Source organism: Sciurus vulgaris (assembly GCF_902686455.1).
Source record: "Sciurus vulgaris genome assembly, chromosome: 11".
Classification (NCBI taxonomy): domain Eukaryota; kingdom Metazoa; phylum Chordata; class Mammalia; order Rodentia; family Sciuridae; genus Sciurus; species Sciurus vulgaris.
This window is the reverse complement of record NC_136472.1, coordinates 5,395,430-5,422,344: the sequence shown is the minus strand read 5'-3', so window position 1 is coordinate 5,422,344 and position 26,915 is coordinate 5,395,430.

The following is a 26,915-nucleotide window of genomic DNA, read 5'->3' as shown; positions in this document are numbered from 1 at the left end:
GCTTGGGCAGTGTGTGGTCCAACTTGCTGGCATTCAGTGGCTCACAGTGCTCGCTGTGGCTCGTCCCTTGGAGTTGGCTCAGGGCCCCTGCACTCTTTTCTGATTTTCACTACTTGTGTCCTGGTAAATCCATGTTCGCTTTGGAGAGAAATAACCTGGACTTTACCCACTGCCGTGGTGGAAAACACAGCTGCCCCAGGACAAGGAGAGCCTGCTCTGCCATGATCAGTCTCTGTGGTGTCCTCCCTCTGGCCCGGGCACCTCCACCAGTATTTGCAGGGTGACCTTCAGAAGAACCTGCCCCTCTGAACCCCAAGGCCCTCCTCTGAGGGGTTAGGGCCTCCCAGAGGGCTCTGGTCTGCCCTGAATACGGTCTCCATGTTCTTATGGAGGGCTGCCAATGGCGGGAGAAGCAGCCTCTCCTCCTTCCCACCAAGCACGTCCTGCCGTGCAAAGCCCGGCCATCGGGGGAGTGGTCATTGCAGCAGAATGTACCCACACCCCAGGCCGTCGGCTCCTTGGGGACAGACCTGTGGGACCTTGGAGCAGTGAGGAGCCACAAAAGTAAAACACTTGTTCTTTTCTGGAATTGCTACCTGTAATTCAAGCCGTGCAGAACACAGGAACTGGACATTACAGACAGGCCCGTGGACCCTCTCGATGGGCTGGGGTCATGTATTCCAGACACGTCACCTGCAAGGTGGGGACTTCTGGAGGCCAAGGACACCTCCAGGTGCATGCCCCAGGGCCCATTCCTGTCTCCCTTGCCCTCCAGTAGGCTGCCCTAGAAGGCACGTACAGGGACCCAGCACGGTGCCCTGGCATGGCACATGTGCCCACCCCGAGGGTTACGAAGGCAGTGCCTCAGGACTGGGGAGTGGAGGGAGTTAGCAGGGCAACCCAAGGCCTGTTCTCACTGGCTCCAGAGTCAACTCCAAGGCCTCTGCCCACGTGGTCCCCTGCCTGGAACAGACCACTGGCCCCTGCGTGGCTCCGCCACTTCAGCCCACCCTTCCTCAAATGCTTGTGTGAACAGCCCCCCGACGCCACATCTAGAACCCCCAGCATCCCGCCCCCGCCCTCTGTGCCCCGCAGCTCTGACACCCTGCCTTGCTGGGCCGGACCCCGTTGCTGGTTGGCTCCAAGGTCACTGCTCCTGGATCCTGGGTCTTGGCTGGTGGATGAATGAGTGAGTGAACACAGGGGCTGGAGGGCCGGGTCAGAGCCAGGAGAAGGAAGGAGCTCGGGACTCGCCGTGTACAGACGCGAACGAGGCCAAGGGTACCTGCCACCGGAGCCCAGCTGCCGTGGGCAGCCACGTAATCTGCTGGGGGCCACCTCTTGCACAGGAGTGGGTGAGCTCTCTTCTCCCTGCAGGATCCCTCGCCGCAGAAGGGACATGAAAAAAGATGTTCCTGGACTTGGAAGAGAAAATACTGATATAAAGAGGTTCTGGACACTCGATCACAAACTCCTTTTATGAAGAAAAAAGAATGAATGGATTATTCCGAGGACACTGAGAAAACACCACAGCACATAAAAGAAAAGACGGCTGTGTCCTTAATATACAGAAAGCGCTTACAAACCAAGAAGAGCCACCAGCTGTGTGATCCCTGGCAGAAGACAAACGGGAATCTCCAAAGCCAGTGCGAATGGCCACGAGTCCTATAAAGAGCCGTTGCTCCTCCCTACTAAGCAAAGAAAGGCCACCTGCAGGCAGACAAGGTGCTACCCTCGGCGCTGCTGGGGGCGGCACCCCCTCCACGCTGGGGGATCCAGTCGGTTCTGGCTCTCCGGGGGACGGGTTGGCAGGAAGCAGCTCATCCTCCTGTGGTGCCTCGAGAAACTGCCCCGGGAACCTCCCGAGGGCCAGGTCGAGTGTGCGGGTGGGCGGTCCCCGCGTCGCCCAGCACGCCTGCGAGCTGGAAGTGGAAAGAGCCTGTTTATTAATCTGCTCATGCAACATTGTCCAGCCATTAAAAACCCTGTGTCCAGAAGCGACTGAGCACTGCAGGGAAGCAGTCACCATCCGCCGAGTGAGAGGCAAGAGGCTGGAACCGCAGCGTGGTCCTCGGTATGTCGTGAGAGGTCTGGGAACGCCGGGCCCCGGGACCGGCCCACTCCCCAGGCCCTGGGCCTGAGCCCGGCCTCCAGCAGGAGTGACCCGTCCCGCCTGGACTTCCTGGCACAGTGCTGAAGGAAGCGGCCTTGCACCCCAGCAGTAGCGGGGCCCACGGATGGGTCGCCTGGTGACCAGAGACCTGTATGCAGCGCTTTGGGCTGTTGTGATTTTCTTTATTAGACTCTCCAGTGTCTCCCGGCTTTTGGACGTTGAAACATGCTAACTACGGTCAGTTAAAGAGAAAAGACTTTACATACAGGACAAGGCTCCTGCCGAGCTCCTTAGTGACCCTGCCGTGGGCAGAGGGGCTCCCCAGGGGACCCACTGCCAAGCTTCCCAACCTGTGACCCGGAAGCCCCACCTGCGGGATCTGCCCAGGCTGAGGCCCATGGGCTGAGGACAGGAAGCCGAAACCACCATCTGTCCACCAGCAAGCGGTCCTCAGCTGTGCCCAGGCCCCGCCACGGGAGGCACTAGGAGCCAGCGTGACCGTCGGCTAGGTGGCCGCGCAGAGGTGAACTGGCTGCTGCGGGAGAGCAGGGCCGCGGGACCCACTCCCCGGCCCCTGGAGCCCCTTCCGCGTCCCAGGCAGTGTGGCCAGGCCCAGGGGAAGGACGTAAAGGGGTGCTTCCTGGGGAGGCACCGCAGGCCTCGCTACGCTCTCTGTGGCTCCGCCACGAGTTCTGGCTGCTCTTGCGTAGGTCGCTCCCGGAAGTTAATTTTTAATCAAATGAAGCCCTGACTCAAGTTCGATCCAACGAATGGGCTCAGGGCTGCTTTCAGGGGCGGCTGTGGGGGAGGGAGCGGCAGCGTCTCCCTGCCACTGTGAGGGCCCCAGCTTGGCCACTCCCGCCGTGCAGCCCGGCTCCTTCTGGGAGGCTCCTCCTGGAGGCCCAGAACCTCCTTCTGGAGGCCCAAGGAGCGGGCATGACCCTGCTCAGCCACCTGTTTGGTGCCCTAGCCCTGCAGACCCAGGGCGAGGCACCCCAGCTGCACAGGACCTGCCTGTGACCAGTCAGGGTCCAGTCCCAGAGGTGTTGCAAGGAACTCACGCCCAAATCCTGGAATGCTGGGCTTCTCAGAAACACGTTCTGCAGCCCAGGCTCCGAGGACGCCTGCAGAGGCCGGCGCCCGCCTCTCCTCACTGCCTCTGTCCGTCTCTTACACACACATACCCGGTTTGCCAAGAGGGTGGTGGGCAGCTCCTTCCCTGGGTCCCCCCACCTGTTTGAATCCTGTCTGTCCTTAGCTGAGCAGACGTGGGCCACTCCGGGCCGACCATGGCCACAGCCATAGCAGAAAGCACGTGTGTCTGTTCATCCTGGGCAGGATCTCCTGCAGCAGCCACACCTGGCATGCAGTGGGTGCATAATACATATCTCGGAGCTAATGGCTAGTGACTGAAAGGCGTGGCCTCCCCGGGGACCTCAGGCGCTGGCTGCCCGGGCCGGCCCACGCCTTCTCCCCGCCATCCTCCCGCTGGCCCCAGGCCTCCCCCACACCCGGGCACAGGCCCCTGGCAGGCCCTGATGCTGCCGGGGAGGAAACTGAAGCCCCCACATCCTGCCCGGGCCCAGCTGGCCTTGCGGATTCCAGAACTTTCTGCAGCAGCCGCCGGCCACCGCCAGGAAGCGGAAGGTGCAGAAATAGAAACACATAGAGCTCCTTCTGCCTGCAAGGAAGGGAAGCCAGGGAGGAAGCGGGGCCAAGGAGAGGCCGAGGGAGGGCAGCGGGGCCTGGCCGGGGCTCCGGCTGGGCTGGGAGCCGCCCCAACACCCTCTCTGCCTGCTGACACTCTGGCTCGAGGACCTTCCACTGCTCAGGTTGAGACCAGAGGCCAGACCCTCCCAGTGATGGCCGTTCCAGGGCCAGACTGAACACGGAGTCCTGGGGGAGCCGCGCTGGCCATGGGTCAAGGGTCAGGGGTTGGAGCTTTCCCCTCCCAGCCACCATGAGGCAGACATGGAGGGGAGACCGAGGCCCAGGGAGGTGACAGTCACTCCAGGGTACACCGAGGATAGAGCCCAGCTCTGCCCGGCCTGACCAACCCCAGCCCCTGCTGACTGCTGGGTTAGCCCTGAAGTCCTGCTGGGTCAGCGAGGCTGGGGCAGGGGCTGCAGTCCAGCTGTGGCCTGGACTTCCTGGGGGGTTGGTGCCCCCAGGTCCCCCTGGGTTTCCCCAACTTCGGATGCACCCAGAGCTGCTCACCCTTCACACCCACACTGTCCCCCAAACTTCCTGTTCCCACAGGAAGCAGCAGGAGGACGGAGGGTCCCAGCTCTGCCCCACTGAGAGCAGCTGAGTCCCTGGGGAAGGCTCTGGGCCATGCACAGACTCCAGCCTCCTCCTGCCTCCTCCAGATGTCCTGCAGCCTCATCAGTCAGTGCCCTGCTGGCTTCTGAGGCCCCTGGGCCCTGCTGGGGACATGGCACAGGTGACTAGGCTCCTGTCCTGCCCCCGCCCCTTCGTCCCTCCGCTGCCTGTTCCAGAGTGAGGTAGCTTTCCTGGGGGCTGAGGCACTGGCAGGTGGTGGACAGAGTACCCTGGGTGTGGGGGATGCTGGCTCCACACTCCTGCCCCTCCCATACCCCTCCGTGAAAATCAATGGCCCTGGCTGGGTGTCACTGGTCATCCACTTGTCACTTGTCCCTGCCCCAGGAAGGCTGGCGGCAGAGGGTAAAGGAACCACTCTGGGTTTTTCCTACATCTCTAGGCACAAGTTTCTGGGCCAAAAGAACAGAGAGGCCAGGGAGAGAGAGCTGGGAGACTCAGCAGGGCTCAGCCCCTCACGTGCTTAGGGCCTTCCTCACACATGGAGGAGGCAGACAGGAGGCCGGGAGGCTGCGGAGGCCGGGGCAGCCGGGTTTCTCAGATTAGAGAGAAGCCAGCCATTCTCCAGGCTGCTGGTAGTTTTAAACGAAGCCTGAGGGGGTTGCTTACTTTAGAACAGGGACCCCTCTCGGCACACATTCTGTGCTCAGGACTCAGTTCTGGTGAAGTGTTGGTGTCTGACGGGAGGGATAAGGACTCTCCTGGAAAATCTAGTCACTTTAGACCAACGAGACAGTTGATGACCCTTCTGTGGGCACTGACGACCCTCCCAATCCAAGGGCTCCGTCCTGTCTCTGACTTGCTACCCGGTGTCCATGGCAGGCTAACCACAGGAGGCCCAGAGAAAGCTCCTGTGAAGCAGAGTGGGCTGTGGTCCAGCTAGACCCTCGGGTCTGCAGCTCTGGCATGCCCGATGGATCCCAGGGATCCATGGGTGACGGGAGTCTTTGGCGTGCGCCCTGAGTGCCAGCTTCCAGGAGACCCCCCGTCCCCAGCTCTCGGCTGCACCACCTCAGCACAAACCCCAGCAACCCGAGGGCTTACTTTGGTCCTCAACTTGATCTCAGGCTCACAGAGTGGACAGCCCAGCCCCTCTGAGTTACAGGGAGCTTCTGTCAGGACACGCCAAACACTGGGAAGGGGCCCTGCCCACCTTTGGGGTTGCTGAGCGTCTCAGGAAAGTTTGTCACACACCAACTTCCTGACCACATGTGACATTCCCCAGCAGCCTTCCTCCCTTGGTCCCCAAATTTGGCCACTTTAAAGAAGCGAAACCCAGAGGATGTCCTTTATCAAAGGCAAAGATGTGTTTCCTTTGAGATACTGCAACCCACATGCGTGTGCGCTGTTTGTCTGCGTGAGCATGCACGCACATACATGTGCCTCTGGGAGGGCATGTGGGGCCTCTTGCTCAGAGATGCATACATGTCCCTGTGTGGCTGGTCCCCGGGAGGAAGAGGGTCTGTGGGTGGGTGGGGTGGGCTGGGGACATCTCTCCGTCCTCACACTCTGTGGTTCTGTGTGAATTTTAAACCACGCAAACGTGCTGCGGCCCGTTCAGTTGTGTGTTGGTTATTCACCCTGAAGACTTCGCAGCTTGTAAGAGCCCCTCACGCCCGCTGTCCTGCCCGCTGTTCTGCCCGCTGTGCTGACCCCGGCCCCGCTGGAGGAGGAGCAGAGGGCGCCAACCACGTGGCCATCCTTCCTTGCCTCCTGGCCTCAGTTCCCAGGACTCGGCTCCCCAGGGACCGCAGCCCCACGGGCTGTGATCCCAGCCGGGTGAGCCGACCTGCCCAGGGCCAAAGCCTGCCACTGCGGAGCCAGCCCTGGAATCTCAAAAATGTCCTGTGGTCAGGCCCAAGCCCCGCTGGTGACTCAGCAGAAAGGCCGCAGCCGCTGACGTGCACTAACGAGATCCGTTTAGACCCGGAGAATGGGATGCCCCCAAGGACGCGGTGGGCCGGTCCCTTGGGCCCAGCGCGTGACCGCATGAAGCCCACGGCATGGTCTTGGCCAGCACTGCTGTCCTGCCACCCTGGTGGCAAGGGGAAGCTGCAGGAGGCACCTTAAAGAACTGCCCACTTACCCCACGGACGCAGCCTGCCCAAAGTGAAGAGAACCCTCTGGGCTGGGCTGCCTGCCGCAGCCACCGTCCTGTGGCCCACGCCGGCCCTGGTCCCCTGGCCACAGCCCGTGAGTGCCTGGGTGTCAGGGCCAGCGAGCACCTGTGCTGAGTCTCCTGCCTTCAGCTCCGTTCCCCCAGCCGGCACCCACGTGTCTCCTGGCGTCTGTCCAATGCTGCCCAAAGGTTCCCTCCTCAGGGACTTCGCTGGCCCGGCGTTGGCAGCACCCGCCCACCGGCCACTCTCAGGCCGCATGTCCCCTTGCCTTCCGCACAGTGCTGGCCACCTCCCAGGGCATCCTGGATGTTCTGGTGCTCCCTGATCCTACTCCCTGGGCTCTCTTCGAGCTCTCCCTGCGGCTCCCAAGGACCCAGGGACAAAGGCCACAGCGAGCAGCAGGGCCTGGCTGACCACTGCCGCAGACGCCTTGCCAGGGCTGGGGCTGACCATGGGTCACGCAGAACAGAAGCGTGGCCCGCCTTGGTCCTAGAGCAGGAAGACAACGCCAGCTCTCTTCATGGTGACGCCATCGGAGCGTCACTGTGAGACCTGAAGATGACGGCCTTGTGGGGCAGAGGGTGTAGGTACAGCAGAAGGGGGTCCAGTGACATGGGAGGTTCAATGAGGTGGTGGACACATGAGATAGGAGGTGCAGCGGTGGTAGGTAGTAAGGTGGTAGGTACAGGGACATGGTAGGTAGTGAGGTGGTAGTGAGGTGGTAGGTAGTGAGGTGGTAGGTACAGTGAGGTGGTAGGTACAGGGACGTGGTAGGTATAGTGACATGGTAGATATAGTGAGGTGGTAGGTAGTGAGGTGGTAGGTACAGTGAGGTGGTAGGTAGTGAGGTGTTAGGTAGTGAGGTGTTAGGTAGTGAGGTGGTAGGTATAGTGAGGTGGTAGGTAGTGAGGTGGTAGGTAGTGAGATGGTAGTAAGGTGGTAGGTAGTGAGATGGTAGTGAGGTGGTAGGTAGTGAGGTGGTAGGTATAGCAAGGTGGTAGGTAGTGAGGTGGTAGGTAGTGAGGTGGTAGGTAGTGAGGTGGTAGGTAGTGAGGTGGTAGGTATAGCGAGGTGGTAGGTATAGCGAGGTGGTAGGTAGTGAGGTGGTAGGTAGTGAGGTGGTAGTGAGGTGGTAGGTAGTGAGGTGGTAGGTAGTGAGGTGGTAGGTATAGTGAGGTGGTAGGTAGTGAGGTGGTAGGTAGTGAGATGGTAGTAAGGTGGTAGGTAGTGAGATGGTAGTGAGGTGGTAGGTAGTGAGGTGGTAGGTATAGCGAGGTGGTAGGTAGTGAGGTGGTAGGTAGTGAGGTGGTAGGTAGTGAGGTGGTAGGTAGTGAGGTGGTAGGTATAGCGAGGTGGTAGGTATAGCGAGGTGGTAGGTAGTGAGGTGGTAGGTAGTGAGGTGGTAGTGAGGTGGTAGGTAGTGAGGTGGTAGGTAGTGAGGTGGTAGGTAGCGAGGTGGTAGGTAGTGAGGTGGTAGGTAGTGAGGTGGTAGGTAGTGAGGTGGTAGTGAGGTGGTAGGTAATGAGGTGGTAGGTAGTGAGGTGGTAGGTATAGCGAGGTGGTAGGTATAGCGAGGTGGTAGGTAGCGAGGTGGTAGGTAGTGAGGTGGTAGGTAGTGAGGTGGTAGGTATAGCGAGGTGGTAGGTAGTGAGGTGGTAGTGAGGTGGTAGGTAGTGAGGTGGTAGGTAGTGAGGTGGTAGGTAGCGAGGTGGTAGGTAGCGAGGTGGTAGGTAGTGAGGTGGTAGGTAGTGAGGTGGTAGTGAGGTGGTAGGTAGTGAGGTGGTAGGTAGTGAGGTGGTAGGTATAGCGAGGTGGTAGGTAGTGAGGTGGTAGGTAGTGAGGTGGTAGGTAGTGAGGTGGTAGTGAGGTGGTAGGTAATGAGGTGGTAGGTAGTGAGGTGGTAGGTATAGCGAGGTGGTAGGTATAGCGAGGTGGTAGGTAGTGAGGTGGTAGGTAGTGAGGTGATAGGTATAGCGAGGTGGTAGGTAGTGAGGTGGTAGGTAGTGAGGTGGTAGGTAGTGAGGTGGTAGGTATAGCGAGGTGGTAGGTATAGCGAGGTGGTAGGTAGCGAGGTGGTAGGTAGTGAGGTGGTAGGTAGTGAGGTGGTAGGTAGTGAGGTGGTAGGTAGTGAGGTGGTAGGTATAGCGAGGTGGTAGGTATAGCGAGGTGGTAGGTAGCGAGGTGGTAGGTAGTGAGGTGGTAGGTAGTGAGGTGGTAGGTAGTGAGGTGGTAGGTAGTGAGGTGGTAGTGACGTGTTAGGTAGTGAGGTGGTAGGTACAGTGACATGGTAGGACTTATGGTCTCAAGTGACAGAACATTCACCCTTAAGGAGATTTGAGCTGGGTGCAGGTCACCAAGAACCCAGATGTTGCCTCTGGGACCCGCAGGACCCAGGGCATCAGTGATGTCACCAGGATGCTGTTTCCTTCCAGGGTCCACCTGTCTCCTCTGAGCTGACGTCTCTGGTAGGCAGCTGTGGCCGCCCAGGTAGCAACCCCAGTCCCAACCAAACTCTCACTGGTCCCGTGTGGATCCCGTGGGGTTCCCTGAGCCAATCAGTGCAGCTGGAGGGAAGGCGTGCTCTCAGTGGCTGGACCTGCCCAGCGAGGCTGGCTGGAGCTGTGGGCGGGTCAGCACAGGCCACCCAGGGCTTGGTTGCAGTGGGCAGACCCCAGCAGGTTGGCTCTCATGATCCACCATCGCTTCTGCCATGACAGCAGCTTAACTCCTGATTGCCCAAATACAGGAGCAGCCAGATGTCCTCCAGTGGCCAAGGGTGGCACGTCCAGACAACGAGATGTTTTCCATGATAAAAAGTTAGGCGCCGAGGAAGTCATGCGGGAAGCTTGCATGCGCATGGCCAGGTGGAAGGAGCCCATCTGGAGAGGCCGCATCCTGCACGTCCACCTCTACGATGGACTTTGTGGTGAAGGCTATACTCCAGAGACAGGGTACAGGTCCTCAGTGGCCGGGGAGCGCAGGGAGAGGCGGAGGAACGTGAGGGCGGTGGAGCGGCCCTCCGTGGTACCGCGACGGTGGGCGCAGGACCGTACACATTTACCCAACTTACAGCAAGGACAACCTGAAGCTAACGTGGTCCGTGGTCTGCAGTTAACAATAATGCATCGATATTGACGCATCTGCTGTAACGATGCGTCGCACTCCCGCGTGATGTTCATAACAGGGGAACCAGGGTAGGGACAGATCTGAAAGCTCTCAGCCTTATTTTCAATTTCTCTGCAATCCTAAAACTGCTTTTAAAAAGATTATTAATTAAAAAACAAGCGGAGGGAGAAGAAGTGGAAGGGATGCTGGGCAGGTCAAGAACCAATGTTCACTCCAAGTGCTGAGCAGAGCTGCTTTATGCGCACGCGTCACACGCAGAAAAGAAGGTGGGGTAGCCCACGCGCCCGGAGGCGAGGCGCAGCGCGTAGGTCACGGGGGACCTTCCCCTTGGGTTCTCCACTCTTACCCTTCATACTACTGTGCAGCAAAAACGAATGACCGAGTGAATGATGAACGTGGCCCAGGTCCCGGAGGCCTCGCTCTGGAGTCAGCCTCACCCGGATCAGCCACCCCGCTTGAGGTGCCTCCGGGAGGCCGAGGCCAAAGACTGTGTGTTGCTTTTTAAATAGCCTTAAACAAAGCTTTTCACTCCCTGCCCCCTGCTGAACCAGAGCCCCTGTTTGGTTTGGGGCCTGCAGAGAGGAGAAGCAGCCAGGGGAGAGGCGGAGAAGGAAGTTTCTTTTCCGCTTTCACAGGAAAGAATTCCCCCAGGTTCTGCTTTTAGAGAAGCCACTTCCCGGGGCTGGAGGCTGAGTGCAGCCGCTGCCGGGAGGAACAGCAGCCGGGCCCCATGGCTCCTGAGCGGCTGGCCCGCACTCTACCCAGCGTCCTCCTCCAGTCTGAACGTGTCCCCACGGCGTCGTGGGAAGCAGCCCACTCCGGCTCTTCCCGATACCCATTGGTCACACGCCTGATACCCAGACAAATAAACCCAGGGCAGAGGATCAATGCTGGAAGCAGCCATGCAGGAGAAAGAACAGGGGCCAGTGTGACGCCCGAGGCGTGGAGGTGGGGCCCCGGGCCCGACTGGCCCTGCTGCTCACCAGCCCCACCCAGGAGCAGCACCAGCGAGGACACTGCTCCGGCTGTGCCTGTGGTGGCAGATTGTGTCCTCTGCCAAGTTCCCACGGCCAGCAACAGAGAATGTCCCTTCTTCCGAGGAAGAATCTTTATGGATCTATTTAAGTTCAAGTGAGACCCCGGGCAGGGCTCCACACCAGTGCACCAGGGTCCCTATGGAAAGGGTGGATTTGGACCCGGATCCAGATGTGCACACGGGAGGACGCACCGCCCACCAGCCCAGGGGTGCGGCCTGGACGGACCCTGGGGCTGGACCAGAAGGAGAGCTCTGCTGACTGAGACGGTGAACTGCGGCCTCCAGGACCACGAGACAATGACTCTATGTCATTGGAGCCCCCGGGTCGGTGGCACTCTGTGACTGCAGCCCCTAGCAAGTCGCTGCAGGCCCAGGACGGAGAGGGCTGGTGGCGAGCTGAAGGCCACCTGGCACGTGTGGAGGGCAGGGTCGGCCTGCAGCGCTCTGCTCCGAGCCCAGGGGCTCCCGGTGGCGGTGGGGGGAGCCCTTCCTGTGCGCTTAGACCCAGACTGTCCCGGCTCTGGACGTGACGCCTTCTGGCCTCAGCTACCCTCACCTGCCTTGTGGCCTTCTCTGGGGAGGAAAGGAGGCCATGGGCTGGGCACTGCAGCACAGTGCTGGCCTCATGCCAAGCGAGTGTCGTGACCACCAGTTTACAGTGAGACCCAGAGGGCAGGGCAGAAGCCTGTGCCAGCGTGCCACAGCCAGGAGCCCGTGCCTCGCCCTCGGGGGCTGCTTGTGCACGACGCAGGGGTGGCAGAGATGGAGGAGCCCGAGGAGACGGCGTTGTGCCAGGCAGAGCGCACCTGCCAGGGTGCCTGGCCCCGGAGCAATGGGCGGGGGCCACTCTGCCCAGGCCCTGAGTCTGGGGACAGACAGATGCCGCCGTCCACACTCACCCAGGTGGCTTTGGGAGCCTCGTGGGTACCACGGCACTGGTCACCATGGTGACTCTTTGGCAATGATTCAGATGTGGGCCCTGATCCTAGGGAGGTCACAGCCCCAGGGAAGATGGCCACCCGCATTCCCTCCTCCTCCCTGCCTGGCTGACAGCCCGCGAAGCCTACTGCTCCCCCACAGGGGCCAGGACTCAGGCTCTGAGCCAAGGAGGGTATGGCTGGTGGCAGGTGAGGAGGGGCCAACGTCGCCACCTCAGGTGTGTCCGCCCTGTGGGGTCCCCTTGCTGTGAGGGCAGGACGTGGATACGGTGGGTGTCGCCGGCTGGGTTCCACACCCTGGCAGAAGTGGAGGGGTTTCCGCAGGCGGGACCGAGGGCAGAGGCGGGTGGGGCTGAGATGTCGGGGGGCCTCTAAGAGTGATCTCCAAGTCACAGCCCTCCCCAGCCGGCCTCGGAGGTGCCAGCGTCCGAGAGCTGCATGGGGGAAGGTTCCTCACAGCCCGGAGAGGCCCCCAGGCTCCGGGGAGACCCAATCCCAGCCCACACCTCCATTCAGCTCAGCCACGCCGACCCCCACTGCAACACAGCAGAGAGCCACTAGGCTTTGAGGCTGGTGGCACTGCGGCCCCGCGTGTCCAGGCTCTGAGTTTTCTTGTTCAACCCGTCGCGGATGAGCAGCGTTTCCAAGCCGCGTCTGGACTGAGCACACACAGATTTTCTCGTCCTCGTCCCTAAACAGCAGAGCAGGAGGATTCACTTAGCACCCAGGTTGTGCGGGGTGTTGTAATCGACTAGGGTGACTGCGGTCTCCGGGAGGGTGTGTGCAGACTGTATTCGGGACAGCCGTGTCCTATACAGGGGACCTGAGTGTCTGTGCATGTGTGCATCCACGTGGTCCTGACACTGCCCACACCAAGGGATGACCCTGATTTGTTCTGCAGCCCTAGGGAGCCAGCTGGCCGAGGTTCCTGAACCAGGTGCAGAAGGAAGCCTGCACCCCAGGCAGAGATGCTTGCTCGTCCACCCCTGCCGGTCACCTCCTTAGTGCGCTGCGGCTGAGCTCCAGCACATGCTGGGTGTGAGACTTCTGGGTGGCCAGTGCGGCCCCGGGAGGACTCAGCGCATGGTGGGAGTCTCAAGGACCACATGGGGCCCACACGGGGGCCACACGGGGCCACCAAAGCTAGCCCAAGATTGCACATAGAGGGGGGCTCCCCGCAATGCCAGGGGCACCTCTCTGGCTGCAGACCCTGGACTAGTGGACTGGCCGCCAGGCAGGGCACAGGGAGCTGTGGCCAGCTAGCTGCCCCGTCCACTCGTGTCCGTGTGCAGGTCGTCTGCTCTCCTGCCTGGACTCCATCCAAGGCTTTGGGATCTTCCCAAGTCCCTGTCCCTCCCTAGGGGTCAGGTCTGCCTCTGTCCTCTCAGATTGCCCCTGCGTGACAGGTCAGATGAGTGACCAAGGCCTTGTGTTCTGTTCCAGACCTTCCAAGGGACCGCCCGCCCACGCCACTTGGACAGTTGAGTGGCCAGGAGGTACCGCCCTGGGCTCCCCCGCATTTAAACATGACCCCTGACCCTTCCCGTTACGCCCAACAAACAGGGCCCTCCGGGGACAGGGCCGCAGTCCCAGGCCTCTCTGTCCCCTCGGCCTCCCTGATTGCAGGGCCGACGGGCTCTGCAGGGTACTGAGAGGCAGGAGCTGCACGGCTGAGTGGAGGCCCAGGTCACCTGCAGCTGGCGCCTCACCCCTGTGCCGAGGCCCTTCCCACTTTGCTGGGAGCCCCCGGGTGATGTCACATGGATCCTGCTGCTGCCTGGTGGCACGGCCACATTCAGAAGACCCCTGTCTCGGGACACCGAGGCCCAGCTGGGCTGCTGCTGCACAGGCGACCTGGGGGACAGCGGGAGGGGCTGGGCCTCGGGCCAGGCGTCCCTGTTCCCTTGGCAGGGCACTGGCGATCTCCCAGGGCTCTGACCACGTGTGTCTGGGGCTCCGAGGCTGCGCTGGCCCGCTGGGGTGCTGTGAGGTGAGCAGCAGAGTCACCTGGGGCGCGTGCGCTCAGCTCGGGAGCCGTCTACCCAGCTTCCCGAAGGGCGTGCTGTGTGGAAGCTGGTCAGCGGCTCTGCCTTGCCAGCGCTGAGCCCGCCCTTCCCAGGGTGGCCTTCTCGGGGCCCTGGGATGGCGTTGCTGTCCTGCCTCCTGGGGTCCCAGGTGAAGCGCCCAGTGCTCGCTGGCACTCTGGCTGCCGCCCTTGAGGGTTGGTGTCCCTTCCTCCAGCTCCTCCGCCACCCGACCCGCTTGGACTTTATCCCAGATGCCACAGTTTTCCTGCGAGAAGCTCCGTGTGGCCTCCCCAGGACTCCCTCCTCACTCACCTGGGCAGGGGCAGTGCAGCCCTCTGGGCCATGTCCTCTCCTCCCTGTTGTCACGGCAGCCAGGGACCGTCCTTCTGTGGCTTCCTCCCTGCCTCAGCCTTCTTTTGGCCCCAGGAATTGAACCCAGGGGCATTTAACCACTGAGCCACATCCCCAGCCCTTTTTCCTTTTTTCTTTTGAGATGGGGGTCTCACTAAGTTGCTTAGGGCCTTACTAAGTTGCTGAGGCTGTCCTCCAACTTGGAATCCTCCTGTCTCAGCCTCCCAAGTCCCCGGGATGACAGGCGTGCGCCACGGTGCGGGCTCCCTCTGCCTTCTAAGGGGGGTTCAAACCCTTTTGAGCACCCCAGGCTGCGTCTTCCTCCCCACCCCTCCACCGCCCTGCTCTTCTTCAGTCCTGAGGTCCTCCCACCACATCGCCACCCTTGGCCTTTGCCTTTGCGTCCTGCCGTGGGGAATCCCACATGCTCGGCACACGTGCACATGGGCACGAAAACACATGCCATGGCTTGGATGCACCTTGAGTGTGTCCCCAAGGGCCCCTGTGCTGCCAGCTGGGACCCCAGCCTGGAGGTGTAGGGAGGCAGGACCTTTAAGGGGTGGCACCTAGGTGACCAGATCATGGGGGCCATCAGGAGACAATAATGTTCCCCTGGGAACCCTGTCAGTCCTAAGAGCTAGTTGTCACAAAGTGAGGCCACCCCAGCACTTGGCCCCTGCTGCCTGTGGCCTTTTCCTTTCTGCTTCTCTGCCACGTTGTCCCCCAGTCAAGGAGGCCCCACCAGGGGCCCAACAGATGAAGCTGCCTGACCTTAGACTTTCAGCCTCCAACACTGAGAGCCCAATAGACTTCTGGTTTTTTAAACCTTCAGCTCTGGGTATTTTGTCATAGCAATGGAAAGTGATGAGACGGACGTCTGTGCACACGCGTGCGTGCCTCACACACAGTGCACACCCGCACAGACATGCACACACGGACACCGTTCACATGTGTGTACCCAGAGAAAGCCACAAACACGCGTGCGTGCCTCACACACAGTGCACACCCGCACAGACATGCACACACGGACACCGTTCACATGTGTGTACCCAGAGAAAGCCACACACACGCGTGCGTGCCCTTCACCTGCCCGGCGAACCCTGATCTCTTCTGCAGCCGTCCTGTCTGATGAACCTGGCAGTTTTCTTCTCTCCCCACCAGCTTCAAACCTTCCCGAGGGAAGGGCTGCTCCTCTTACTTCTGTTTCACTTCCAGCATAGCACAAGGCCCAGCACATAGTAGGTGCTCAGCTAGTGGAGGCCTGAGGAGGAGCAGACAGAATGTGAGGGGTGGACACTGACCCCAGCCCAAGCACGTCGGCCCCCTCAAACCTCTGCTCCTTGGTAGGACAATGGGCACCGCTTGGCCCTCTGCATACGGTTCTGCCACCTTTGGACCCGTCCCTCCTGCTCCCAGCTCTGAGCCCTGCACCTGGCTGGGTGTCCAGCACACACTAGCTGCTCACCAAATATTTTGTTGCAATGACAACCGCCAAGAGGCTGAAGGCCCAGCAGGAGGGACCCCGCTTGCCTGGCGCTGTTCTGCCCGCAACTTCTCCCCGTCACGTCAGCCTCTCTAGCCGGCTCTCTGCAGACCAGATCTCCGGTGGGAATGGTGCCTGCGGCAGGCGGGAAGGTGCTCTTGGGCCTTTGAGAGAGGAGGAGGGAGGCTGGGATGGGGGTGTGGCCCGAGGACCCTGAGCTGGCGGCGTGGGGGACTGGCGCTCTGCTCACTGTTTGCGGCTGGGGAAACTGTGGGAGCCCCCAGGGGCCCTCACTCTATGTCCACATGGCCTCCTTTGGACGGTGTCCCTGGGGAGCTCCACTGTGTGGCCGAGCGGCCTCTGGGAGGGACGAGGCCGGCATTCTTCTTCAGGAGCCAGCGGGGCTCCATCCTGGGGTTGGGAGGACGTGGCCCCACCCTGTGTGTCCCCGCAGGGGCTCCGGTGTCCACGTCTTCATGGTGGGGTGGCTCTCATCCTGCCCCGGTCTCAGCACAAGGCGTCTGCAGGCCCTGCTCGGCACCCAGGCTGGGCCGGAGCAGAACGCTCAGCAGACGCATCCCCAAGGTGGACATGGACCCCGAGAGGACAGGAGAACCTGGGGGTTCCTGGATGTGGCTAGTGGAGGGGTTGCTGCTGGGTCCATGGGCATGGGGAAGACAGAGCAGGGGGCTGGGAAGGGCCTGGGGAGAGAGTCAGGAGTCCATCCTGGCCACAGTCTGCCACATGGCTGGGGACCCCAAAGGGAGCTGTCCAGTGGGTGGCCGGATATGCGGGTCCAGAGTTCAGAGAGGTCCGGCTGGAGAGGCGGATTTGGAAATCATCAACTCGAGGATATTTAGATCCATGGGAACTAACCGATGAGGTCACCCTGGGAGTAGGGTGGGGGAAGAGAAGGGGCTAAGGAGCCCCGGATCCCACAGGACGGGGAGCGGCGGAGGGTGTCCTGGTGCCTCCAGCGCCTCTGGCCCCGGCCCCACAGTGTTACGGGGCTGGGCCTTACAGGAAGTGGAGGCCGCACGAAGACCCCCCTCCAGCCCGCACGAAGACCCCACTCCGTCCCTTGAGAGCGCCCCGTTCTGCTTTCCCATGTCTTCTAATAAACTCGCTGCCCGTTACTCTGAGGAACGTGTCTGAAGTCTCTCCGACTCCGTGGCAAGAATCGGGGTTGGAAGGGGCGCCTGGGAGCCACTTCAGTTTCCCAGGAGGCCCCGGCCCGTAACAACAGCACCCTCCAATCCTGGCGCCTGCAGGGGTGCTGCATGGGTCTCGAGGGGAGCCGGGCTGGGGGCCGAGGGACGCAGGGAACCGAGCAGCTGGGAGAGGAGAGCTGGAGGAGGGGAGCCTCTTCCTGCCTGGGCCCCAGGCCTGGAGGGCCAGGTCCAGCGGGCGGCGCAGGGCTGCTCCTGCAGTGCTGTGGTGGGGAGAGGCAGGGCCTGCGGGGGGCAGAGAGGGGCCGAGCCACCTCGGCCACAGGTGGAGGCAACTGGATGTGTGAGTGGCGGAGGGCAGGAAGTCCTTGGGAAGGAGAGAGGGCCTGGGCTGGGTACGAGGACAGGAAGACCAGGCCAGGCTGAAATGGCTGCCACAGCCCCACTTGACAGCTGGGGATTCTGAGGCTTGGGGGGGGGGGGCGTGGGGTGCTGTGGGAGGCCAGAGGCCAAAGCCTGGCCCTCCCTCCAGGACATCTACAGAGCAGCCCGAATCCACCAGGCTTTTTGAGGTTCTTTTTCTCTATTTCTGGCATTAAATTAAACGCCCAGACCCAGCGAGACCAGCGGCGCCTCCAAGAGTCCTCCCTGCCCGGAGCAGCGGCCCTCACCGTGACCTGCCCCTCCACCACGTGCAGGGGACGCGGTCAGGTCTGGAAGATGCAGGGCCCACTGTGATTTGATCCTCCACGTTCAGAGGAAGACACCAGGCCCTGTGCCCCTGGGCAGCTCTGCAGCCCGTCCCTCCTTCAGAAGCCTTCAAAGGAGGCCGAGTTCCCCGCGAGCCTCTCTCATGATCCTCTGGAATCTGAACAGAGGGAGGAGGCAGCATGGAAGTGGATCTGGAGCAGGTAGGGAGAAGGAGCTGCCCCAGGAGAAGCGGCCACGGTGTCCTCATGCCGCCTTCAGGGTCCACCTGCCCCAAGGCTCTGGGCTCTGTGGGCCTGGCCCGGCCTCTGTTCCCTCAGCCTCTGCATTCCTCAGGCCTCCGGGCAGCCTTCCTTGAGCCAGAGGGCAGTGCTGGGCAACACTGACCCTGGAGTGGCCAGGGCAGCTCTGTGCAGGAGTCTGGCCACGTCTCCCAGGGCCAGGCCTTGCCCAGGAGCTTTCCAGCCCTGTTCACTCGCAGGCAAGGTGGCACGCAAGTCTCCTGGCTCAAGAACCTACAGACTGTCCCCCACACGGCCACTGGTGATGAACCCAGTGAACACTTGTTCACCGCCTGCGGGGCACGCTAGGAATGACAGACACAGCAGCAGATGGACACACGGGGACCAAGACCGCCCTGGGGCCCACCTTCCTGTGGAGGAGACAGGCAACAGGCCAGCTCCCGAGAGCACAGGAGAGAGGGCGCAGCGGCCAGAGGTGTTCCCCGTCAAGGGGGCACTGACCATGAAGGCCTGGCCCCCAGGACCTCCGTGTGGGGCTCCATTTGGAGGCCGGGCCTTTACAAAAGTGGTGGAGTTAAGATGAGGCCACTGAGTGGAACAGACCCACCGGCCTGGCGTCCTTATGAAGAGGGGACACTGGGCAGAAGACACACGTGGAAGGAAGAGGTGGGAAGAGAGCAGGCCGCCCGTGCTGGCCAGCGTGATCCCTGCAGACCCTTCTCCTTGGACCTCCAGCCCCAGGACTGGGGGGTCCCTGTTGCTCAAGGCCCCGGGGACGTGGTTCCAGCGTCCTGGCAAAGGAGCAGCAGGGAACAGTATGGAGTGGAGGATGTCGGATGGCCTGGGCCGCCCCCTCCCAGAAGAGAGCAGAGGGGAGCGGGGCTGCCAGCTGGAGCAGAGCCCCGGCTCCAACAGGGCTGGACGGGGCCGCAGGGGTGAGGGGGGAGGCACCGGGCAGCAGGTGGACAGGGGCAGCAGGCCACAGGGAGCCACGGGGGCTTTGGACCTGACCCCACATGACTCATCTTCGAGGCCTTCCTCACCCCTCAGTGCCTGGCACAGGACTGGAGTGCGATTGGCACCAGGCCAGGGGTCCAGTCGCTGCATCCCGCAGGCTAAGTTCAGCTGTGCCCAGGAGCAAGCATCCGACCTGCCCCCCCGCTGCTCCCTACCAGGAGAGGTCGCCCTTCCGGCCAGCCCTGGACATGCCACGTGGCCTGGAACCGGCTCGCGGGGAGCCCGGCTGCCCCTGCAGTGTCTCTGTTGGGGCTTCCAGGCAGGAGCCACGCCCAACCTGAAGGCTGCAAAGTGCGTCCAGAGCCATCTCCTGCCCCAGCGACAGGGCCACCATGGTGGCTATGAGTGGCAGGTGGCCATTCTGTGTCCTCTTACACCATTGCCACCTGGCCATCGTGTGAAGGAGGTTGGATCTGAATACAGCGCAGGAGCGTAAGGCTGGGAACCTGCTCTGCCCTGCCCTTGAGCGAGGTCCGTGAAGGCCGCGGCACTGGGCAGGCCCCCCGGGCTGCACCCTTGGCCTCCGCGGGTCTAGCCACACCTGACAGGTGAGTGATCTGGTCCCATTTCACAGATGGAAGGAAAAAGGACAGTGGAGGAAGGCCACCTGCAAGGCCTGCAGCTCTCAGGCAAGCTGGGAGGCAGGACGGCAGCAGGCCTCTCCTCCTGCGGCTCGGCGACGGCCACGTTCCCCTCCCAGAGTGTCCCTCCAGGCTCACAGGGAGGCCTTTTTACTCCGGGCCTTTCCATCCTGTGGGCCAGACGTCGGCCACCTCCTCCCTCTGGGCCTGGGCACGGTGGCCTCTTCCCCTGCTGTGGGGCCTGGTTCTCTCCACTCAGCTCCAGGCGCAGCCTCTCAGCCCAACAGCCCAGCAGGGCACATGGGCCTCAGATGGCCACCTGTCGTGGCTGGACGGATGGAGTGGTCCCCGGGCTCCAGCCCACAATAGTGCCTCCACTTTCCAGGGGAAACTGAGGCTCGCAGCAGCAAAGGAAGGAGCCCCGCAGGCCAGCACCCAGCCTGATGGACTCTGGGGACGGTGGCCTTGCCTGCCCTCAAGCAGGCCACAACCGCCCAGGGAGGTCAGTGCTGGTGAGGACTGAGTGCAGGGCTCACTCCCTGGCCACAGAGCCACGGGGTCCCCAGCCTCTCCCAAGGCTCACGGGGGCCCACGGGTGGCCCAGCCCTCCCCAGCCCTGGCATCCCGGGCTGTGCTCGGCCACCGGGCTGCAGACCCCCAGGTGTGTTACATCTGCCCCGCCCTCAGCCCCTCTGTCCTGCCCTCTCCCTAGGGAAGAGAACCAGCGAGGGGCCTGTGCTCCCGGGGCGCCATTTAAACAGCCTGGCCACTGTGCCTTGCTGTTACGGGAAGGAGCCTTGGAGAGTCAGAGACAGATGGACAGAGACACACAGACACACTCGCAAGTGACAGACACAGAGACAGAGGGACAGAGGGATAGAGGGACAGAGCCCTCCAACCAGCTATTCTCTCTCAGCCTCACATGTGGCTTGGAGGGTGCCCTGGCAGGGGAGGCGTGCTGACGTGTCATGGATTTCAGCGAGTGACCCCCCTGCAGCCCCGAGAGAACAGGGGTGCCTTCCCACCCACGTCAGGACCCGTGCCGATGGGCTGGGCTGGCTGGCTTCCCTGAGGTGTTCTCAGGGAGCAGAAAGACATGGTGCACGGGCACTGACACCAGGCACCAGGCTCTGCCACCGGAGTGACCCAGAGGTGGTCTGGAGTCAGAGGGAGGCCACACCCTTCTCTCGGCTCCATGTTCCTTTGCACATGTAATGAAGTTACATGAGACCAGGCTGGACTTGGTGGCCCGGCGTCAGGTGTCCTTGTGGGAGATGAAAGGACAAAGAGGACAAAGAGAGGCTGGGCGACAGTCTTGCCCAGAGCTGGCGTGGAGGCCGCAGGCCGCGGGTGAAGCTGGGTGTGCCTGCTGCCTGGCCCACCCTCCTCAGCCAGACAGACAAAGAGCAAGACCACCAGCCAGAGGGATGTGCCCGCGGGGCAGAGCCACCGAGGACGGCCGGCAGCCCCCCATTCTGCCTCCCCATCCCACACCTGGGCCGAGGCTGTGCCCAGGACTGTGAGGGAGGCTTCATTGTACTCACGCACAGGGAGCGTGAGGTGCCTGCAGCCCAGGACACCAAGGCCACCTGGGGCTCCTCTCCTGGTCCGCAGCCATGGCTGCTCCCTAGCGGCGCCGCCGCCCAGGGTTTCGCTCTCCCCACGGCGTGGCTGGAGGCGCACCCCACGGCCTGCAAACGTAAAGCAGGGTGCTGGCCAGGGTGCCCGCTGGGCTGTCCTGCTGGAGGCCCCAAATACAAACACCCTCCCGTGGAGCCCAGGGAGGCCACCAGGAGGACCGCCCTCGGACGCCACAGTCCACGAGGTCCGAGGACCCTCGCCTCCATCCTTCCCTGCGGGAGCAGGAGAGCAAGGCGGTGCTGTTCCCAGGCAGGGCCCTGCTCTTGGAAGGGGCGACGCGCTGTCACTCAGCGCAGCCCAGACGGCTCTTCACCTGGTCCATGCAGGCGGCAGCACCTCAGAGGAGGCGGCCAGGGCCTCTCGTGGCCAGACTGAGCCGGGGAAGCCTGGGAGGGAAGCTGCAGCCGGGCACGCGGTGCCGCCCAGGTCTGTGGTTCTCCAAGTGTCGTCACAGAAGGTCTGGGGCGGAGGCCGAGTCGCTACCGTCCCACCTGGGGCTGGGTGATTTATGAAGGAAAGGCGCTCATGGTCTGGAGGCAGAGAAGTCCCAGGGCGGGTGCTGGCCTCTGGTCACAGAGCCACTCCCCTGGCCACCCATCCAGCCACCTACCCGGGAAGGGATGCAGAGCCCGCGTGATCATTCACCCGCCCAAGGTCCAGCTCTCAACACGGCTGCAGTGGGGACCACGGAACCCGGTTTCCAGGGCACAGGAATGTGGGGGGCACTCGGACCAGCTGGTCATTTTCGTGGAAGTACCAAGACATGATCTCCTTTTTCCTTTACCCGCCCCCACCGTACAGCGCAGTTTCCCAGAATCCCAACCCACGGTGATACCGCTGCTCTCACAGCAAACGGATCCACGCTTATTGGGCACGTAGTTGATTTACATTTCCATTCATTTCTTTCTCTCCTCCTCCTCCTCCTCCTCCTCCTCTTCCTCTTCCTCCTCCTTCTTTTCTTGGTACAAGGGATTGAACACAGGGATGCTTTACCACCGAACCACATCCCCAACACTTTTTATTTTTTACTTTGAGACAGGGTCTTGGCTAAGTTGTTTAGGGCCTCCTTGCTGAGGCTGACTCTGAACTTGTGCTCCTCCTGCCTCAGCCTCCAGAGTTGCTGGGGTGACAGCTTGTGCCACCACAACTCCCAGCAGCTGTTTGATTTGTTCACAGTACTGGGGACTGAACCCGAGGCACTCCGACCGAGCCACGTCCCCAGCTCTTTATTTTATTTTGAGACAGGGTCTTACTAAATTGCCCAGGTTGATCTTGAACTTGAGATCCTCATGCCTTAGCCTTCCCAGCTGCTGCACCTGGCTGGTTTTCTTTTCTAATGCAGCAAATAGCAACAGAAAATCCATATCAACAAACTCTATCTAGGGTCCTCAATTATTTTTAAGGTGCAAATGGGTCTCCAAATCAAGACCTGAACCAGTGCCTGTGCTGGCCGAGGGCAGCAGGTGCCATGCAGATGGCCATCGAGGACTTGCCTGCAGTGGGAACCTTTGAGTTCCTCCGGCTGGGCCCTTGCTGCTCGCTCCAAGCCTTGCATAACTGCAGGGGAGGCCAGAGGCTGGCCTTCAGACATCTGGGCACAGAGACACTGCGGCGGCCCTGGTCCTGTTCACTGCAGCCTCGACTCAGCCGGAACCCAGTGCTCAGGGATCTAGCTGCATCCTCCTGCAGCAGCTTCGCAGGGGCCTGGCTGCATGGGCTGAGCTCGCCCACAAGGCAGCACCCAGCCAGTCCTGTGCTCGCTGCTCCCCGCTTGCGAGGCCCTCACCCGGAGCCGTATTTTCTCATCTTTCAAGTGGGGGCCACACCCTGGGGGCCTTTCAATAGGAATAGCCAGGAGTGCCTCAAAGGGTCAGCCCCAGCCACGACAGGTGGGCGGAGGGGCAGAGAAGTCCCCAGCGTGAGCCACTCCTTCAGCTGGCATTCAAGGCCTTCCCCACCCTGGACTTGCGCCCCTTGCAAGAGCACTTCCTGGCCAGCTTTTGGGTTCTGGATTCTGTTGAGTCTGGTCTTCCCCAGCCAGGGGGTCTCATGGTGAAGGCAGGCCCCTCTGTGTCAGCCACACAATCACGTCATCTGGGTGGGAGGCCAGAAACCCCCGTGAACCACACGCTACCGGTGGCATTTGTAAACACACGCCTTCTTTGTACCATCAGCAAACAGAACGTTCCCCTATTTAACGGGATATGCAGCCCAGTGGCTGGGTTTCCCTGTTGGGGCCCCAACCCTCACATGCAGGTGGCATAGGAGGCTAGCCCAAGGCCAGTGACCCGGGGGGTGCAGAGCCCTCTGGTTGGTAGCCGCGTCTTAGCCCGCTGCATTGGCCAGATCTGCCTAGCCACTCCCTGCACAGCCCCTACTTTGTCCCCAGCAGCCTCTGTTCTCTGTCCCTTTGCTCATGCTGGAGGGCCGCAGTGCGTCCCCTGGAACAGGACCCAATCTGAGACGCAGGCAGAGAGCTGCGTTTCTAACCACCAAGCCCTTTCCCTGTCACAAGATCGTGAGTGTCAACCCTGGCAGCCACAGGGGAGCCCCGCGGCTATTGTCAGGAGCTGCAGCCAAGCCTCGGAATGACACAATTGCACCAGAACCCTGAACGGTCCGGGAACTAAAAAAAGAGAAGATTCCCCTCCTCCGCCGGCGCGGGAGGGGGCGGCCAGGCAGCGGACAGCTGCGCCAGCCGGCGCGGAGACGGGCGGCCGCGGCCGCTGATTGGGCCTCGCGGCCCGGGGCTCAGCCAATCCCCGGCCTGGGAAGCGGGGCCATTCATGAAAGCGCCGCGAGGCAGCCGGGCGGGGGGCGCCGCCGCTCCCCGCCCCGCCCCGCGCCCCGCAGTCTGGCCGCCCGCCCGCCTCCCGGGCGCTCCAAGGCTCGCGCCGCGCCGCCCCGCGCGGGAGCCCGGGCCGCCGCTGCGGAGCAGGCCTGGCCTGCTGGAAGGCCTCCGGGCAGGGCCTGGCATCCGAGCGCGGCCTCCTGCAGTCAACTGTGGCCATGCAGTCATTTTTTTTCCCCACTGATTGAAGTCATCTGTTTCCAGCCCCCTGACAAATTCATTGAGTGCCCCGGGAGGCGGGGCCCCTCGGCTGCACGGTGGAGCCCGCGAGCCCACACGCACCCGGTTCCATCTTCTTGGATTTACAGGGGCGCAGGTTTCCAGAGACCCTGTGAAAGCTGCGTTTGGGTGGGCAGGGCAGTGGGGTGTCCCCAGCCAGGAGGCTTCTGTTGGCTGGTCTCTGGTCTTCTGATCCCTGGGGCCCAGACAACAGCATGGACAAGAGGACCCCAAATCCTATACGCCTGCTGTCCAAATGGGCAACTGACCAGTGGTGCTGCGGTCATGGCACAGTAGGTGGCTTAAACACTTGCATGGGCCCAGTTCTGGGGACTGGCTCTTCCCCTGCAGGAGGGGACATGTCTGCTTTGCACTTGCCCAGGGCAGTATGGGGTGGGGGCATGCTGCCCAAGCCACCACCGCCTCCTCTCTGAGCTGTGTCCTCCTCCAAAGCAGGCACAGGAGCACAGCCCTTGGTCACAGAGCTGCCAGCAGAATAGCCAGTGTGGGGCCCTGCACGGGGCCAGGCACATGGTGAGGACTTAGTCACCAGTCTTGGTGGTTGATGATGTCGGCAGAGACCAGGACTGAAGCGGAGAGTGAGTTCCAGGAGCCTGACACAGAGCTTGGGCTTCTCCGTCGCCCCACAGCCTGTGGAGCCACGGGGAGTGGGCACGCCAGGGGACTTTTGTCAATGGAAAGATTTCTTCGCACAAGTGTTTGGCCAGCCCTTCCTGGGCTGCTGATAATGCGGCTCTGCCTCTTGACTTCCAAGTGTGTTACGTAAGCCTAAGAGGTTGATCAAAATAAAAGTATGTGGCTGGAGATCGTGGGCGGGTGGCCCTGCAGCTGTTCAAACTTTCATCCAGGGCCACCATCCCGAGCTGCGAGGACTCCGGCTCCTGGGCCTGTTGGAGCTGCGCTGGGGAATGCGTGGTATGAGATCCAGGAGAGGCGCCCAGGAAGCCCGGCCAGGGCAGCGGGGAGGCGGGATGGGTGCCTCTCCCAGGCTTTCCACACCACCAAGGCCCCTCCAGGCAGAAGCCCAGGTTCCCCGGCCACCGTGATGGGTGGCAGAGCAGGTGCCCCTACCCCGGACCCATCACAGTGGGCTGTGCAGCACCCATGGGGGGAGAGGGATGCAGGATGGGGAAACCGATGCTGGAACCTGCAGGGCGATGCCTCCCAGGGCCGACCGTGCCACTGCCGTGTGGGCCCGGGAGGGGGCCGCTGAATGCCAAAGGAAGCAGAAAGCAGAGCCAGGCCGAGCGGGACGTCAACGCCACCACTTCTCACTTCTCCTCGGGCCTGGATGGAGGTGGAGGACAGAAAGGCTCTGGGGCTTCTCGACCTGAGCTGCACTCAGGCTTTGGCAGTGCGAGAAAACCTAAAATTACTCGGGGATCCATTTTACTGTGGCTCAGAGGACGGAGAAGTCTTAGGTGACCAATCACATCCCTCCCTGGACCTTCCTGTCCTGTGTGCTCAGTGGCAGCTGTGGTGGGGGCTCAGGAGCAGCTAGTGGGCACAGGGTGGAGAAGCTTCCCATGTCACACATTTTAAACTGTGGTAGCTCGTGACCTGGCGTTCAGAAGCCCTGGGCAGAACTGAACAGGCCTCAGTGGGGTGAACCAGGTCATGCTGCAGTAGCAGCCAGCCCCCCAGACCTCCGTGGCTTCACAGCTGGCAAGATTTTTCTGTAAAGGGCTGGATGATAAATATCCTAGGCTCTATGGACATCCAGTTTTGGTGAACCTTCGTTCTGTCATTGTAGCACAAAAGAAGCTCTAGACGGTACATAAGCGAATGGGCTGTGTTCCAATAAAACTTTATTTATAGCAACAGAGCCAAGTTTGGCCCTTGGGCTGGAGGATGCTGCTCCCTGGCTTGAGGTAGCCGAGACTGAGTTTCACTTGTGCCACATCTAAGGAGGAGGGGCCCCCGCGCAACACACGTTCCAGGGACCCAGGTCCATGGAGAATCCTCTCTACCTGTGCTTCCGCTGCTGTGGACACTGCTCACAGTGACACAGTCCTTTCCGCTCATGTTGCAGTGGTGCCTGACTTCAAGGGGGCTAAGAACAGTCCTACCCTTTGCCCAGAAAGCAAAGAGCTGTAAGTGTTTCCACAGCCAGCCCGAGGCTTTGACCTCCCGAGCAAGAAGACCCACCATCCATCCCCTTCTTTGTCACCAGCTGACCTGTGACTGCCACCTGTAGGTCACCACCTGCAGAGAGAAGGCATGAGCTGCAGCTTCTTGCTCTTCCTTGCAGGCTGAGAGCAGCACCATCTCCAGGGACTGCACCAGGGGATGTGAGCTATTTCCACTTCTTCTCTGTGAGCTTAGACAGGTATTGGTGAGGCCAGGGCAGGTCACATTAGGACCCAGCACTAGGAGGGTTTTCCAGACCTCCGCATTCAGCTGTCACTTGAGGATGGTGAGATGGGCACATCTACTACACTTACTGACCAAGGAGGACTTTCAGAGGCCGAACCAAAGGTTAGGGCTGGAGAGGCTCCCAGGTAGGAAGACAAGAGGGGCGCCTGGATAGAGCGAATGGGGGAAAATGGACCAAGCGTGTGTCAGCCCAGCCACTTAGCCAGACCGCCAGGACGGGGAAGCAGAGGGATCCCAGTGGGCCTGAGGTCCTGTCCATCTTGCAGTTCCTGGAACAACTTGACCATCCCGCTGCCCCAGGGCCTTTGCACAGTCCATGCTTCCCCCATGTGTCCATGTGCCTCCCCGTCACCTTTCAGTTCTTTGTGAACTGTCAAGGCCCTCCCAGACCCTCCTTCTAAAATTGGAGCACTGCCCAATCCTGCCCTGGCTCCCTCTGCCCTATAGCCTGTGTTCCCCTCTGGGTGACTTTAGAATTCTATTTTTTTGGCTATTAGGCTGGGCCTCTGTTCTCTGGACTATGAGCCTCTCTGGGGCAGGGGTTTCGTTCTGCTTC